Source organism: Symphalangus syndactylus, chromosome 19 (assembly GCF_028878055.3).
Source record: "Symphalangus syndactylus isolate Jambi chromosome 19, NHGRI_mSymSyn1-v2.1_pri, whole genome shotgun sequence".
Taxonomy (NCBI): Eukaryota; Metazoa; Chordata; class Mammalia; order Primates; family Hylobatidae; genus Symphalangus; species Symphalangus syndactylus.
The window spans coordinates 90,927,304-90,940,388 of NC_072434.2; the positions used below are offsets into that span (position 1 = coordinate 90,927,304).

The window sequence follows — 13,085 nt, forward strand, 5'->3', positions numbered from 1 at the left end:
TTAAAAAGATTAAGACTTTAGGATGCTTATTTTATTCCTTATGTAAACTTAGTCAAACACATCGTACTGTGGAATGCGATTTAAAAGACCCAATTTTGAAGACTAAAAATAGGATGCTGTAATGGAAATTTTGGCAGTGGTTTTTTTTTTTTTTTTTTTTAACCTATTGGGCAATGTTAGAAGACACGGTTCTTTGAGAGTGTTTTCGGTGTTTCAGGATCAAACTTAGAAAGAGCTTTTACCCATTATTCTTACCACCAAGGCAAGAAACGGCAGCCAATCAACTCCGTGTCTTAAAATACTTACAATCCTTTCTGCTTACTCTACTGAGAGCGTAATTGAGTTGGGCATTTAAATGCACAAGGAAAAGGTTCCTAAGGAATGTATCACCTAGCAAATAGTCTGAAGATTATACTCATCTGATGAAGCTCAAGCGGATAAAGAATTGACAACCAAATATGACCTTTTGTGGATTATAAATTTGTTAGGACGTCATAGAAAATATCTCATCAACTGTTGTACAAACTGTGGGGACTCACTCATTGGTCTTAATTTGCTTAAATTCTTTTTTCATACAGTTTTCTCACTGACAGTTTTCTAAAAGTGACTTTGCATCCTCTGAACCTCTCTCTATTACTGAGCTGCCTCCCCCTCTCCCCTTAAAAAACATTTTCATAGATTCAGAAATACACTTTTTTTCCCCCCTCCAGGACCTGGAGTCCTAAGTATTTTTAAATCAGATAAAATAGAATTATGTCTCCATGGTTCACTCATAGAAATGTGTCGTTGAATTTCTTACTTTTTAAATATACTTTTAAAAAAACATTGTGGTCGCTGAGTATGGTAGTTCATGCCTGTAATCCCAGCACTTTGGGAGTCCAAGGTAGGAGGATCACTTGCTGCCAGGAGTTCGAAGCCAGACTGGGCAACATAGACTCTGTCTCCTTAAAAAAAAAAAAAAAAAAAGAAAAAGAGAAAAAGAAAAATAAACACATTGTGGTTAAAAAAAAAAAACACTTATTTTAAAATGCACTGTCTTATTTCATAATGTTTGTGAACCAAAGTTAGCCTACTGAGTCCTAGAAAAACTGATGTTATTTTTTATTTTGCTTTTCAGTGTTATTATTTTCTTTTGGTTTTGGGAAGGAGAATTACATTATAATATTCCCTTTTTACAGTGTTGATGGTTCACTTGTTTGTAATTGAAGGTACTTGAATAATAAGAAGAGATTTTTGTACATCTTATTTTTTTTTCTGAAGTCCCAGGTGCTGAGAATGTTGATTTCACCTTAAAGATGAACTTTATGATCAGGATTTAGACATACTTTATTAGAAAAACTTGATTAGTGTGCAGTATTTCCCATCTTTTTTCTTAAGAAGTGTGGTTTTCTATCCTATGCTGTTTTTGCCTTTTTGAAGTAATTTTTTTTTTTTTTTTTTTTTTTGAGATGGAGTCTACTCTGTCACCCAGGCTGGAGTGTAGTGGTGCCATCTCAGTTCACTGCAACCTCCGCCTTTCAGGTTCAAGCAGTTTCTCCTGCTTCAGCCTCCCGAGTAGCTGGGATTACAGACGCCTGCTACTATACCCAGCTGATTTTTGTATTTTTAGTAGAGATGGGGTTTTGCCATGTTGGCCAGGGTGGTCTCGAACTACTGACCTCAGGTGATCCTCCGACCTCCGCCTCCCAAAGTGCTGGGATTACAGGCGTGAGCCACCACGCCTTGAAAATGGTTCCAAGACAAAGTGATTCTGCTAATGATTTTTATAATCTCTTAAATTATCTTGTTCTCTCAATTAAGTTGGTAGCGAAGAGAAAATACTTTTTTTCTTGCTTTTTACATTTAAATATATTTATTTGTTTGTAAAGGCTGAGTTTTGCTGTTTCCCAGGCTGGTCTCAAATTCCTGGCCTCAAGCAGTCCTCCCACCTCAGCCTCCTGAAGCACTGGTATTACAGGCATGAGCTACCACACCCAGCCTCTTTTGGCTTTTAAATGACACCTGTAATTGGGAAATGCCAAGCGATAGTCCTTGCTTGCTGTCAGAATTAAGGCTGTAGGTCTGTAGCAGCAGTCTTCAATAGAAATACAATGCAAGCCATATAAGTAATTTAAAATTTTCTAATAGTGGTATTAAGAAAGTAAAAAACGGGTAAAATTTTAGTAGTATATTTTATTTAATCATATGTTACTTTAACATGAAATCAATTTTTAAAATGAGATATTTTACATTATTTCATACTAAATCTATAAAATCTGGTATTTTATACTTACAGCACATCTCAATTTGGAGAAGCCACATTTCAAGTGCTCAACAGTCACATGTAGCTAAATGTTACCTTACTGAGCAGCACAAATGATAGGATTGTCACAGGATTTTTAAGCTGTCTTCCTACACTGAGAGTCTGATTCTGTGGGGTAAATTAAAAACTCCTCTTCCTGAAGTACTGTGGTATTTAATTTGAGAAGTTTCTATGCAGGAAGAGAGTTCTAAGTCTCTTCCTCTTAGTGTTTTTGTTTTGTTTTGTTTGTTTTGAGACAGATTCTCACTCTATTGCCCAGGCTGGAGTGCAGTGGCAGTACCGGAGCCCTGAGTTCCTGGGCTCAAATGATCCTCCCACCTCAACCTCTCAAAGTGTTGAGATTACAGGCATAGCCACCATGCCCAGCCTCTTTCTCTTAGTGTTGACTGTGTTAACGTTGAGCCCCATGCTTGTTTAGTGAGGCTCATAAGATGAATAGTGTTCAGTCATTTCCTGGCGTGTCATTGTTACTAGTTATTTACATTTGCACATCAACAGTGTGGCAAGGCACAGTATGAGTTTCTGTCTACTAAATTGTAGGGAGAACTTGAGGACCTACAAGAAGATTGAACTTTTTTGTGAACAGGTAGAGTACCTGTTGTTGCAGAGTTATTTTCTGAGTCAGTTTCAGGTAAGGCTAAGAGTTTTATAAATGTGCTTCTTTGTATCATGGTGTTTCTTATCAAGGGAAAGATCAAATGTTTGAGCAAAATTTAGAAAGGAAGAGAGTAGGTTTTATGGCTGTAGAATGCTGGGAGCCTGAGTAAAGTAAAAGATTAACTTGTGTATGGTGGTTTAGGGAAATTTAAAAGGAAAGATGGCAGTTTTTATATAAAGCAACTGACATACTGTCTCCCTACGTGCTTCAAGTTGTTTTTGCAACAAGGGTGGTGATTTACATAGAACCGTCTCTGGTTCAGAGCTGCTGTAACAAAGGTAACTCTAAAGCCAGTTAACCTCCATAGGGATCAGTCAGACCCATCATTGTTTCTCTCTTGACCTCTGTGCTCCAATAAACTTCCCTAAATACTACTTTAGCTGCTGTGTGTTACATCTACATTAATAGCTAAATTAGCCTGAAGGCCTAATTAATATTCAGTGTAATTTAATACAGGAAACATGCCCTCTTCTCAGCCTTTATAGTATGAAGAAATTTTAAATTACTTGGTCAGTGAACAAACTCCCTCTGTCAAATATAGTCACGATAGACCTGGCACAGTGGAGGGACTGTGGGGAGTGTTAGAGGATCAAAGACAGAATTGGGGAGGGGCATATAGTTATTGGATGTTGCTTGTTCTGTGAGAGATGTGTGGATGTTCTATAAGAAAATAATAATGTTTCCATTTGTATTTAAAACTAGGTAGCTGTTTATTGGCACCCTTTTAGTTGGATAAGAGAGAAAATACATTGCTTGGTTTCTACAAGTGAGTCTTAGCAAATTTATTGTAGTTATTTTAGGAAGAGTAATTGATAGTGTGGTAATCTTCAGTTTTTAAAAAGCCCTGATAAGGTTTAACTGGGCTTTAAAAGCATTATATGCTTATTGAGAAATTCTAACTTAATATATGTATGTCTTGATACTGTTATGTAACCTTCTTTCCAGTTTAGGGCCTTCAGGATTCACATGAATACAGGCTTTCCTTTATGTAGGAATCATTCTCATGGGGGAAATTATATATCCTTTCAGGGAATAATTTTGTTTTTTAAGCATTTGAAATAATTGTTTGTAATGTTCTTTAAAGAACGCATCATTAGCAGAATTCTTTTTTTTTTTTTTTTTTTTTTTTTTTTTTTTTTTTGAGACGGAGTCTTGCTCTGTCGCCCAGGCTAGAGTGCAGTGGCGCAATCTCGGCTCACTGCAAGCTCCGCCTCCCGGGTTCACGCCATTCTCCTGCCTCAGCCTCTCCGAGTAGCTGGGACTACAGGCGCCCGCCACCACACCCGGCTAATTTTTTGTATTTTTAGTAGAGACGGGGTTTCACCGTGGTCTGGATCTCCTGACCTCGTGATCCGCCCGCCTCGGCCTCTCAAAGTTCTGGGATTACAAGCGTGAGCCACCGCGCCCGGCCTCATTAGCAGAATTCTGAAGTCTTATAATAGCTTGAGATTTCTTAGATTGTTTTTATCCTTTTTGAGACAGAGTCTTGCTCCGTCGCCCAGGCTGGAGTGCAGTGGTGCGAGATCTCAGCTCACTGCAACCTCCACCTCCTGGGTTCAAGTGATTCTCCTGCCTCAGCCTCCCAAGTAGCTAGGATTACAGGCGTGTGCCACCACACCCAGCTAATTTTTTGTATTTTTAGTAGAGACAGGGTTTCACCATGTTGGCCAGGCTGGTTTCAAACTCCTGACCTCAAGTGATCGGCCCACCTCCGCCTCCCAAAGTGCTGGGATTAAAGGCGTGAGCCACTGTGCCAGGCCAAATGGTTTTTATCTTAGTTTTGGGATCCTGCTCTTTAACATTTTGGAGATGGAAACTTTTTGCCATTATACCCTCCACCCTTCCATCTCTTAGGACTTCCTGTTTTTCATAATCATTAGCCGTGTGGAAAGGAAAGACAGTATGTGCCTATCAAAATACTGACAAATCAAGATGATTTTTCCTTTTAGATTAAGAAAAATTCTGAAACAGTAAATGGTAAATTTTGTCACATTTATTTTCTTATTTTAGAGATGAGGTCTCACTGTGTTGCCCAGATTAGCCTTGAACCCCTGAGCTCAAGTGATCCTCCTGCTGTAGCTTCCTGAGATGGGGCTACAGGCATGTGTCACACTGTCTGGTTAGTCACCCTTCATTGACATTTGGGCATTTGATATTTAAATTGACAGTATCTAGGTAATTTAGAAATTAACATTATTTTGCAATTGGCGTATGTATTAAATTTTCTTATGAGAATAGTTGCCCTGTTTTTTTCCTGGAGAGCCACTACCTGATTAAATAATTACGTATTTTTTCTATCTTAGCTGCATTTTGAAAACTCAGTGAATTAGGTGACTGTGGTTTTCTAATTTGAATGAAGGTAAAGTAACCTTTAAAAATGCTTTTTGGCCAGTCACAGCCATGCCTGGGACTCAAGCCTGTAGTCCTAGCTACTCTGGAGGCTGAGGTGGGAGGATCGCCTAAGCACAGGAGGTCGAGGCTGCAGTGAAGCATGATTGAACCACTGTACTCTGCACTCCAGCCTGGGTGACAGAGTAAGACCCTGTCTCAAAAATGCATAAATAAATGAATTAAATAAAGTACTTTTTTATATTATAAATTTTGAAATAAGTTATTAAAAAATTTGGGAACTTTATAAGATCAAATGCTGCTGTCCTTGATTATTTGATAGTATACTGCTTATATTTTGATTTTTTGTATGCATTGTCCTTGTTCATTATTTTTCTCTTCTGCAGCTCTTATTATCAGTATACAACTAAATCTTAAAAATAATTTTTAGATGAACTGAAAAACATTGCCCAAGATTTTTCAATAAGGATTTTTGTGAAAATGTGTCTGGTTTGTTATATAAATAGAGATGAGATCTCACTGTTTTGCCCAAGCTAGTCCTGAACTCCTGGGCTCAAGTGATCCTCCTGCCTTGGCTTCGCAAAGTACTGGGATTACAGACGTGAGCCACCACTCCCAGCCAAAAGTATGTTTTATTTATTGAATAATAAATAGTGGAGTTATTTATTTATGTGTGTGGTATGTGGTTTTTTTAATTATTAATTTTTTAGAAAAATAGAAACAGGGTTTCGCCATGTTGCCCGGGGTGGTCTTGAACTCCTGAGCTCGAGCAGAGTGCCTGCTTCAGCCTCTCAAAGTGCTAGGATTACAGGTGTGAGTCACTGTGCCAGGCCGGAGTTATTTGTTTTTACCTCATGAAGCAACAACTAACATTTTAGATTTTTTTTTTCACTTTTGAAGCATGAAAAAGTTTACTTAAATTGGGTCTTACAAGGATTCATGTAACCAGCAGGATTTCCTCCCTCAGAGTCAACTCAGATGAAAAGAAGGGTGGACGTTTGTGCAAATTATACTGGTTATAATATTGTGAAATGTAGTTTCCTGGAAAAGTCATTATTGATACCCATTTGTGGCATCTTAATTCAAATTCAGCCATCAGGCTTTATTTTATTTTATTTTTTTATTATTTTTTTTTTTTTCTTGAGACGGAGTCTCGCTCTGTCGCCCAGGCTGGAGTGCAGTGGCGCAATCTCGGCTCACTGCAAGCTCCGTCTCCCGGGTTCACGCCATTCTCCTGCCTCAGCCTCTCCGAGTAGCTGGGACTACAGGCGCCCGCCACCACGCCCGGCTATTTTTTTGTATTTTTAGTAGAGACGGGGTTTCACCATGGTCTCGATCTCCTGACCTCGTGATCCGCCCGCCTTGGCCTCCCAAAGTGCTGGGATTACAAGCGTGAGCCACCGCGCCCGGCCAAGGCTTTATTTTAAATAATTGACACAGTAATCTCTAGATTCTTTTTGCTACAAGCATTTTTAAAATTTTGTTGTGGAGTTCTTTGCCATGCCAGTTAGAGTTATACCTGTAGCATTGGATAAGCACTAGAAAGAGCCAAAATTAGAGGTAATGCCCTTTCTCTTCCCTATTTTAATCATGTAATATTGGTTTTGTGACTCAGAAGAGAGAAGATAGTCTGTTTTATTAGTATTACATTTGAACTCTTGTTTTAAAATTAATCTGTTAGATCATATATTCACCAATGCTCATCTTTTCACTAGCCAGAGAAAGACGTATTTCAAAATAACCTAAAGTAAAATGGTATTTAATTCAAGAAGTTAGTTTTTATTATATTGGATGGCCTTTTGGTTGCTTATAGTTTCATGCATTCTGATGCGTACGGGCTTTTTATCCTTCCTTTCTCCACTGTATAGCTGGGGAAAACCTAGGGATTGCCCGGTGAATGCCAGCAGAGCGTTAACATATGTGTCCATGGCTTCTTTCCCTGAAGCCTCAAAGAGTACAGCTGTGAGTGCAAAAACCTTATGAGCAAAATTTCTGCTCCAGGAACACTTATCTGGGCTGAGGAAACATATTCTAAGAATATCTGTTTTGTAACTAAAGCTTCCATGTACTTGTGTAATGCTTTGTGTAAAACCATGTACTTTGTATAGCCTTTGCTGGAGAGTTTCCATTTTCCTCCAGCTCTTCAGTGTAAGTGAAAAAATGTGCCCAGAATGTCTCTATAGATTATTCTGCCTTCCCTCACCTTTTAGTTTTTTCCATGGAAAGCTGACAGGTCGGAATAGGTCATATTTTATTAGAAACTCGAAGTGGTGGGGGGTAGAAGTACACATCTTTGCCTCTTTTTTCCTTCTTGATTACAGAAGTAACAATGCTCCAAAGATGTTTTTTAATAAAACTGAGTCTCGCTCTGTTGCCCAGGCTGGAGTGCAGTGGCGTGATCTCAGCTCACTGCAAGCTCCACATCCTGGGTTCATGCCATTCTCCTGCCTCATCCTCCCTAGTAGCTGGGACTACAGGCATCCGCCACCGCGCCCGGCTAATTTTTTGTATTTTAGTAGAGACGGGATTTCACCATGTTAGCCAGGATGATCTCGATCTCCTGACCTTGTGATCCACCCGCCTCAGCCTCCCAAAGTGCTGGGATTACAGGCGTGAGCCACCGCTCCCGGCCACTCCAAAGATTTTTTAGAAAGGTAAATAAATTTTAACTTGAGGAAAACATGGTTATTCAAAAATTCGTGTTTTTTCTTTTTCTTTAAAAAAAATTTTTTTTAGAGACAGCGTGTTGCACTATCACCCAGGTTGCCATGCAGTGGCAAGATTATAGCTCAGTGCAGCCTCAAACTCCTGGACTCAAGCAATCCTCCCACTTCAGCCTCCCTGGCAGCTGGGACTGCAGGTATGCACCACCATGCCTAGCTAATTTTTTTTTCAACTTTTTGCAGAGATAGGGCCTCCCTATGTTGCCCCGGCTGGTCTAGAACTCCTGGCCTCCTCCAGGAGCGATCCTCCCGTCCTTGGCCTCCCAAAGCACAATACGTGTATTTTTCAGAGGGAATTCTCAGCTTTCATCAGATTTTTCAAGGAATATGTTACTCAAAAAAGGACAAGAACCACAGCATCAATTTGACTTGGTTATTGCATGTCCTTCCTAAATCTCTCTTATAAGCAGCTATGGTTTTATAAGGATTCCTAAGTAAAAGCATCATTTTTAGTAATATTTTATTTAAAACAAAAATAATTGAATAGATTATGAAGGAAGGTCATAGTGAGTCAAAGAACAAATCTGAACAAATCTTCCTCAAGTATTTTATTTATTTATGTATTTATTTATTTATTTATTTATTTATTTATTTATTTTTGAGACAGAGTCTCACTCTGTTGCCCAGGCTGGAGTGCAATGGCACGATCTTGGCTCACTGCAGCCTCCACCTCCTGGGTTCAAGTGATTCTCGCCTCAGCCTCTTGAGTAGCTGGGATTGCAGGCACCCACCACCAAGCCTGGCTAATTTTTGTATTTTCAGTAGAGGTGGGGTTTCAGCATGTTGGCCAGGCTGGTCTTGAACTCCTGACCTCAAGTGATCCCCCTGGCTCGGCCTCCCAAAGTGCTGGGATGACAGGTGTGAGCCACCACGCCCAGCTCCTCAAGTATTTTTTTTACCTTATATCTTTTACAGCTGTATTAATTACTCTTTATATTTTTCTAGTACATTGTGGGGTACTTTTTCTTTTTTTTTAATCATTTGTTTGTCCTCTGTGCATTTTATAGAAAAGTGAATAATTATTGTGGTTGAGTTTTTGCTGCAAGTCCAAAGAGTTATTCACAGACCTGGGATTAGGGTAAAGGCAACCGCTGTTTTGTGATGATGAGAAGAATGGGTCCATAGAGAGCTTGATTGTACAGACATGCTCCCTGATGAATTGGGAGTGGGTGAGAAACTGGGTACAGGGTAGAAAAATTATCCTTGAACAGTGGCTAGAAACATTCTTCTACCGAGATGGAGGTGGAGCTTCTATTTCCTTGTCCGGGTGAGACTCTGCTGAGCCAGGAATGGGCAGGTAGGGGACTGGAGACTGGTAATGAAGGTTGAGAATAGCTCTGGAGGAATGTGGTCCCATGAGCTCTGTGAGGAAGGATGTCTGGCCAGCATTAAGGTTCCAGCTGAGGTTTGATGGATACTGCTTTTAGAGAGTTATTCATTTGTGTAGTTGTGACGCTCTTTAGCAATAGATTGCAGATTGTCTATAAGAGCAGCAAAAGTAGTTAGACTGATCAGGGCTGGGGGTTTATAGGGTGAGTGCAGCAGAAGTATAAGAAGACTAAGGAGTAGCAAGAGATGATACATGGATTCGATGCCAGATAGGAAAGGAAGTAGTGCTAGGATGAGGCTGACTAACGTGACCAAAACATTGGCAGGAGTCCGGCGCTCTCGTGGTTGAACAGCTGGGGTAAGGGCTTGAGAGTAATCAAGGAATAGGAGTTTAGAGCCAGATAAAAGGATGTGGATAGTGGGATGTGGTTGAGACTCATCTGAATTGAACAGATTTGTTTTGTTTATTTTGATATTCAATAACAACGTAAGACTGGAGTAACACTAGCTAAATGACCAGACCATAGGATGTTATTACAGATTTTTGAGACATGAAAAATTCTTCATTCCACAAGTATGTGAGGTCATGGCTTTTATTATGCAAAACAGAAAGAAAGTGTTTTCTGAAGATTAATCTGCCTCTGATATGCAGGATGGATTGAAAGGGGTATGTGAGAAAACGAAAGCCTTAATTAAAAGTAAACATCAGCCTAAACTGTTTTTGAAATTTTATAACCTCTGAAATGATAGAAATTTAATGAGTTTTTGCTTCGTGTTCATAAGAAGAGAAGAAATAAGAGTGAACTCCTGGCTTAGGTTTTGTAATTTTTAAAATTGTGTTTGCCATATGTATTTTATGTTCTTTATCCTGGAATTCATAAATTAATTTTAATTTATTGATAATCCATTTTAACCTATACACTATGATATACATATGCAAGAAAATATGTCATGTTAGTGTATAATTTTGAAATATGGTAGATTTTGAATGACTGTTGAAACCCAGCATTCCTATTAGCTTAATGGCTAATGTCATGAATGGCTTTATATAGATTTGTTTTAATTTTTTTAGAAAGAAACAGGGGATATACATGAAAAATCTTTTGGTTAGTATAATTTATAATTCATTCGGTATATATTGTATAGAATTTTATTTCTTCATTTTACTAGAATTTTAAATGCCACCTCTTTTGGCTTAAGGTTCAGTAAACCTGTTGTGAAAAATTGTGAAACAGTTCGGATGAGTTACTTTTTAAGATCTATACAGTTCCACTATAGAGTTCTCTACTTTGTGCCCTGGAAAACTGGTTTTGTAGGAATTCCTGTTTCTGTAGGTTATTGGCAATTACAGCAGATGTCTCGGTGGTGCTCTAAAATAGGGTCCTAAGCAGTGGGTACCTACTGAAATGGTTGATAAACACACTTTCTAAAAGAAAAAACCCACACATTTATTACATGAGATAACACATGTCAAAGTGACTTTCCACAGTGTGTGGCACACAGACAGCTCTTAGTAAATGAGGTGTTTTGTTTTTAATTTGCTAAACTTTTGTTATTACTTTGTATTTATTTGGATTATTTTCTTTCTAAAGAGGGGAACAATATTAATATTTAAATGACCAGCATAACATTCTTAGTGATTAAAAATAAACTTTTATGTCCTTGGTTCAATGCTTTCAAAAAAGTTTTTGAGTATAAAATATTACATTTAAATATGCAAAATATAGAAAAGTTAAAAAATAAAAACTTCAGTTCTATTCCCATCAACTAAGAGCAAGAAATGTTAACATTTTGGTATATTTATTTTCAGTCTCTTTGGAGTGTGTGTTTTTACATAGTTGAGGTCATATTTACAATTTTTAGATTCTTCTCTCATTGTAGACACAGAATGTATATTTTTTGTGGCTTTGAAACATGATAATCATTTCCCTATTATTGAACATTTGTTTTCAGTTTTTTCCTCACTGCCACGGCGATCTTATGTATTCTTGTGTTGCTGTTTAATATAACGAAATACCTGAGACAGGGCAATTTTAAAGGAAAGAGGCTTATTTGGCTCACACTTCTGCAGGCTGTATGGGCATGACGTCACTCGGCTTCTGGGGAGGCCTCAGGGAGCTTTTCCTCACGGTGGAAGGTGAAATGAGAGCAGGCATATCACATGGTGGGAGCAGGAGCAAGCGCGAGCAGGATGTGCTACATATGTTTAAACAATCAGGTCTCACGAGAACTCACTATCACGAGGACAGCAGCCAAAGGGATGGTGCTAAACCATTCATGAGAAATCCACCCCTATGGTCCAATCAACAATCAGGTCTCACGAGAACTCACTCACTATCGCGAGGACAGCAGCCAAAGGGATGGTGCTAAACCATTCGTGAGAAATCCACCCCTATGGTCCAGTCATCTCCCACCAGGCCCCACCTCCAATACTGAGGATTACAATTCCACATGAGATTTGGGTGGGGACAAATATATAAACTATTATCACCTTGGATAAGCTATTTAGCTACCTTTCCCCTTAGTTTTTGCATTTGTAACTGTGGGAAATAATACTTCCTAAGGGTTATCAGGATTAACTGACATAATGTGTATAGAATCTGTAGAGCAGTCCTTGAAACAAGCCTGTAAAATATTGCCCCCATGCTCATCTTTATGCACAGAGGAGCTCCCCTTTTTTCCTTTTTATTGCTACTGAAAAAATTTTTTAGCATAAATCCCCCAATAATAAAAGTACTTAATTGTTTTAATCTTACATATTGTGCAATCATTTTCTGGTAAGTTATGGCAATTTACATTCCTCTTGAGCAGCATGAGACTGTGAATATTTAATCGAACCCTCACCAGTATTACATATTCTCATTTATTCATTTATTGTAGAATTGGGGTCTCACTTTGTTACATAGAATATAGTGACATGATCATAGCTCATTGCAGCCTCAAACTCCTGGGCTTAAGCAATCCTCTAGCCTCATCTTCCAGAGTAGCTGAGACTATAGGTATATGACACCACACCCAGCTAATTTTTTTTTTTTTGAGACAGGGTCTTGCTGTGTTGCCCTGGCTGAGGTATAGAGACCACAGCTCACTGCAGCCTCAACCTCTTGGGCTCAAGTGATCCTCTTACTTCAGCCTCACAAGTAGCTGAGACCACATGCATGTGCCACCAACACCTGGTTAATTTTTTTTATTTTTTGTAGAGACAGGGTCTCACCATGTTGCTCAGGCTGGTCTCAAATTCCTGGGCTCACGGGATCCTGCCACTTCAGCCCCCAAAATGCAGGTATTACAGGTATGAGCCACTGTGCCTGGCCCATATTCTCTTTTTTTTTCTTTTTTTTTTTTTTTTTTTTTTGAGACGAAGTCTTGCCCTGTCGCCCAGGCTAGAGTGCAGTGGCACGATCTCAGCTCGCTGCAAGCTCTGCCTCCCAGGTTCACGCCATTCTCCCGCCTCAGCCTCCCGAGTAGCTGGAACTACAGGCGCCCGCCACCATGCCTGGCTAATTTTTTGTATTTTTAGTAGAGACAGGGTTTCACCATGTTCGCCAGGATGGTCTTGATCTCCTGACCTTGTGATCCGTCCACCTCGGCTTCTCAAAGTGCTGGGGTTACAGGCGTGAGCCACCGTGCCCGGCCTATAGTCTCATTTTTTAAAATCCTTGTTTGAGAGGCAAATGAATTGCCCATTTTAGTTAGAGAAGGAGATTTATAGAAGATTAGTAAA

The 13,085-nt window shown here is 39.2% G+C and overlaps 1 protein-coding gene across 2 annotated transcripts in view; it reads left to right on the forward strand.

The window, feature by feature from the left end:
* CNST (consortin, connexin sorting protein) overlaps positions 1-13,085 on the forward strand; it is a 116,781-nt gene that overhangs the window by 891 nt on the left and 102,805 nt on the right. The window lies entirely within an intron of this gene.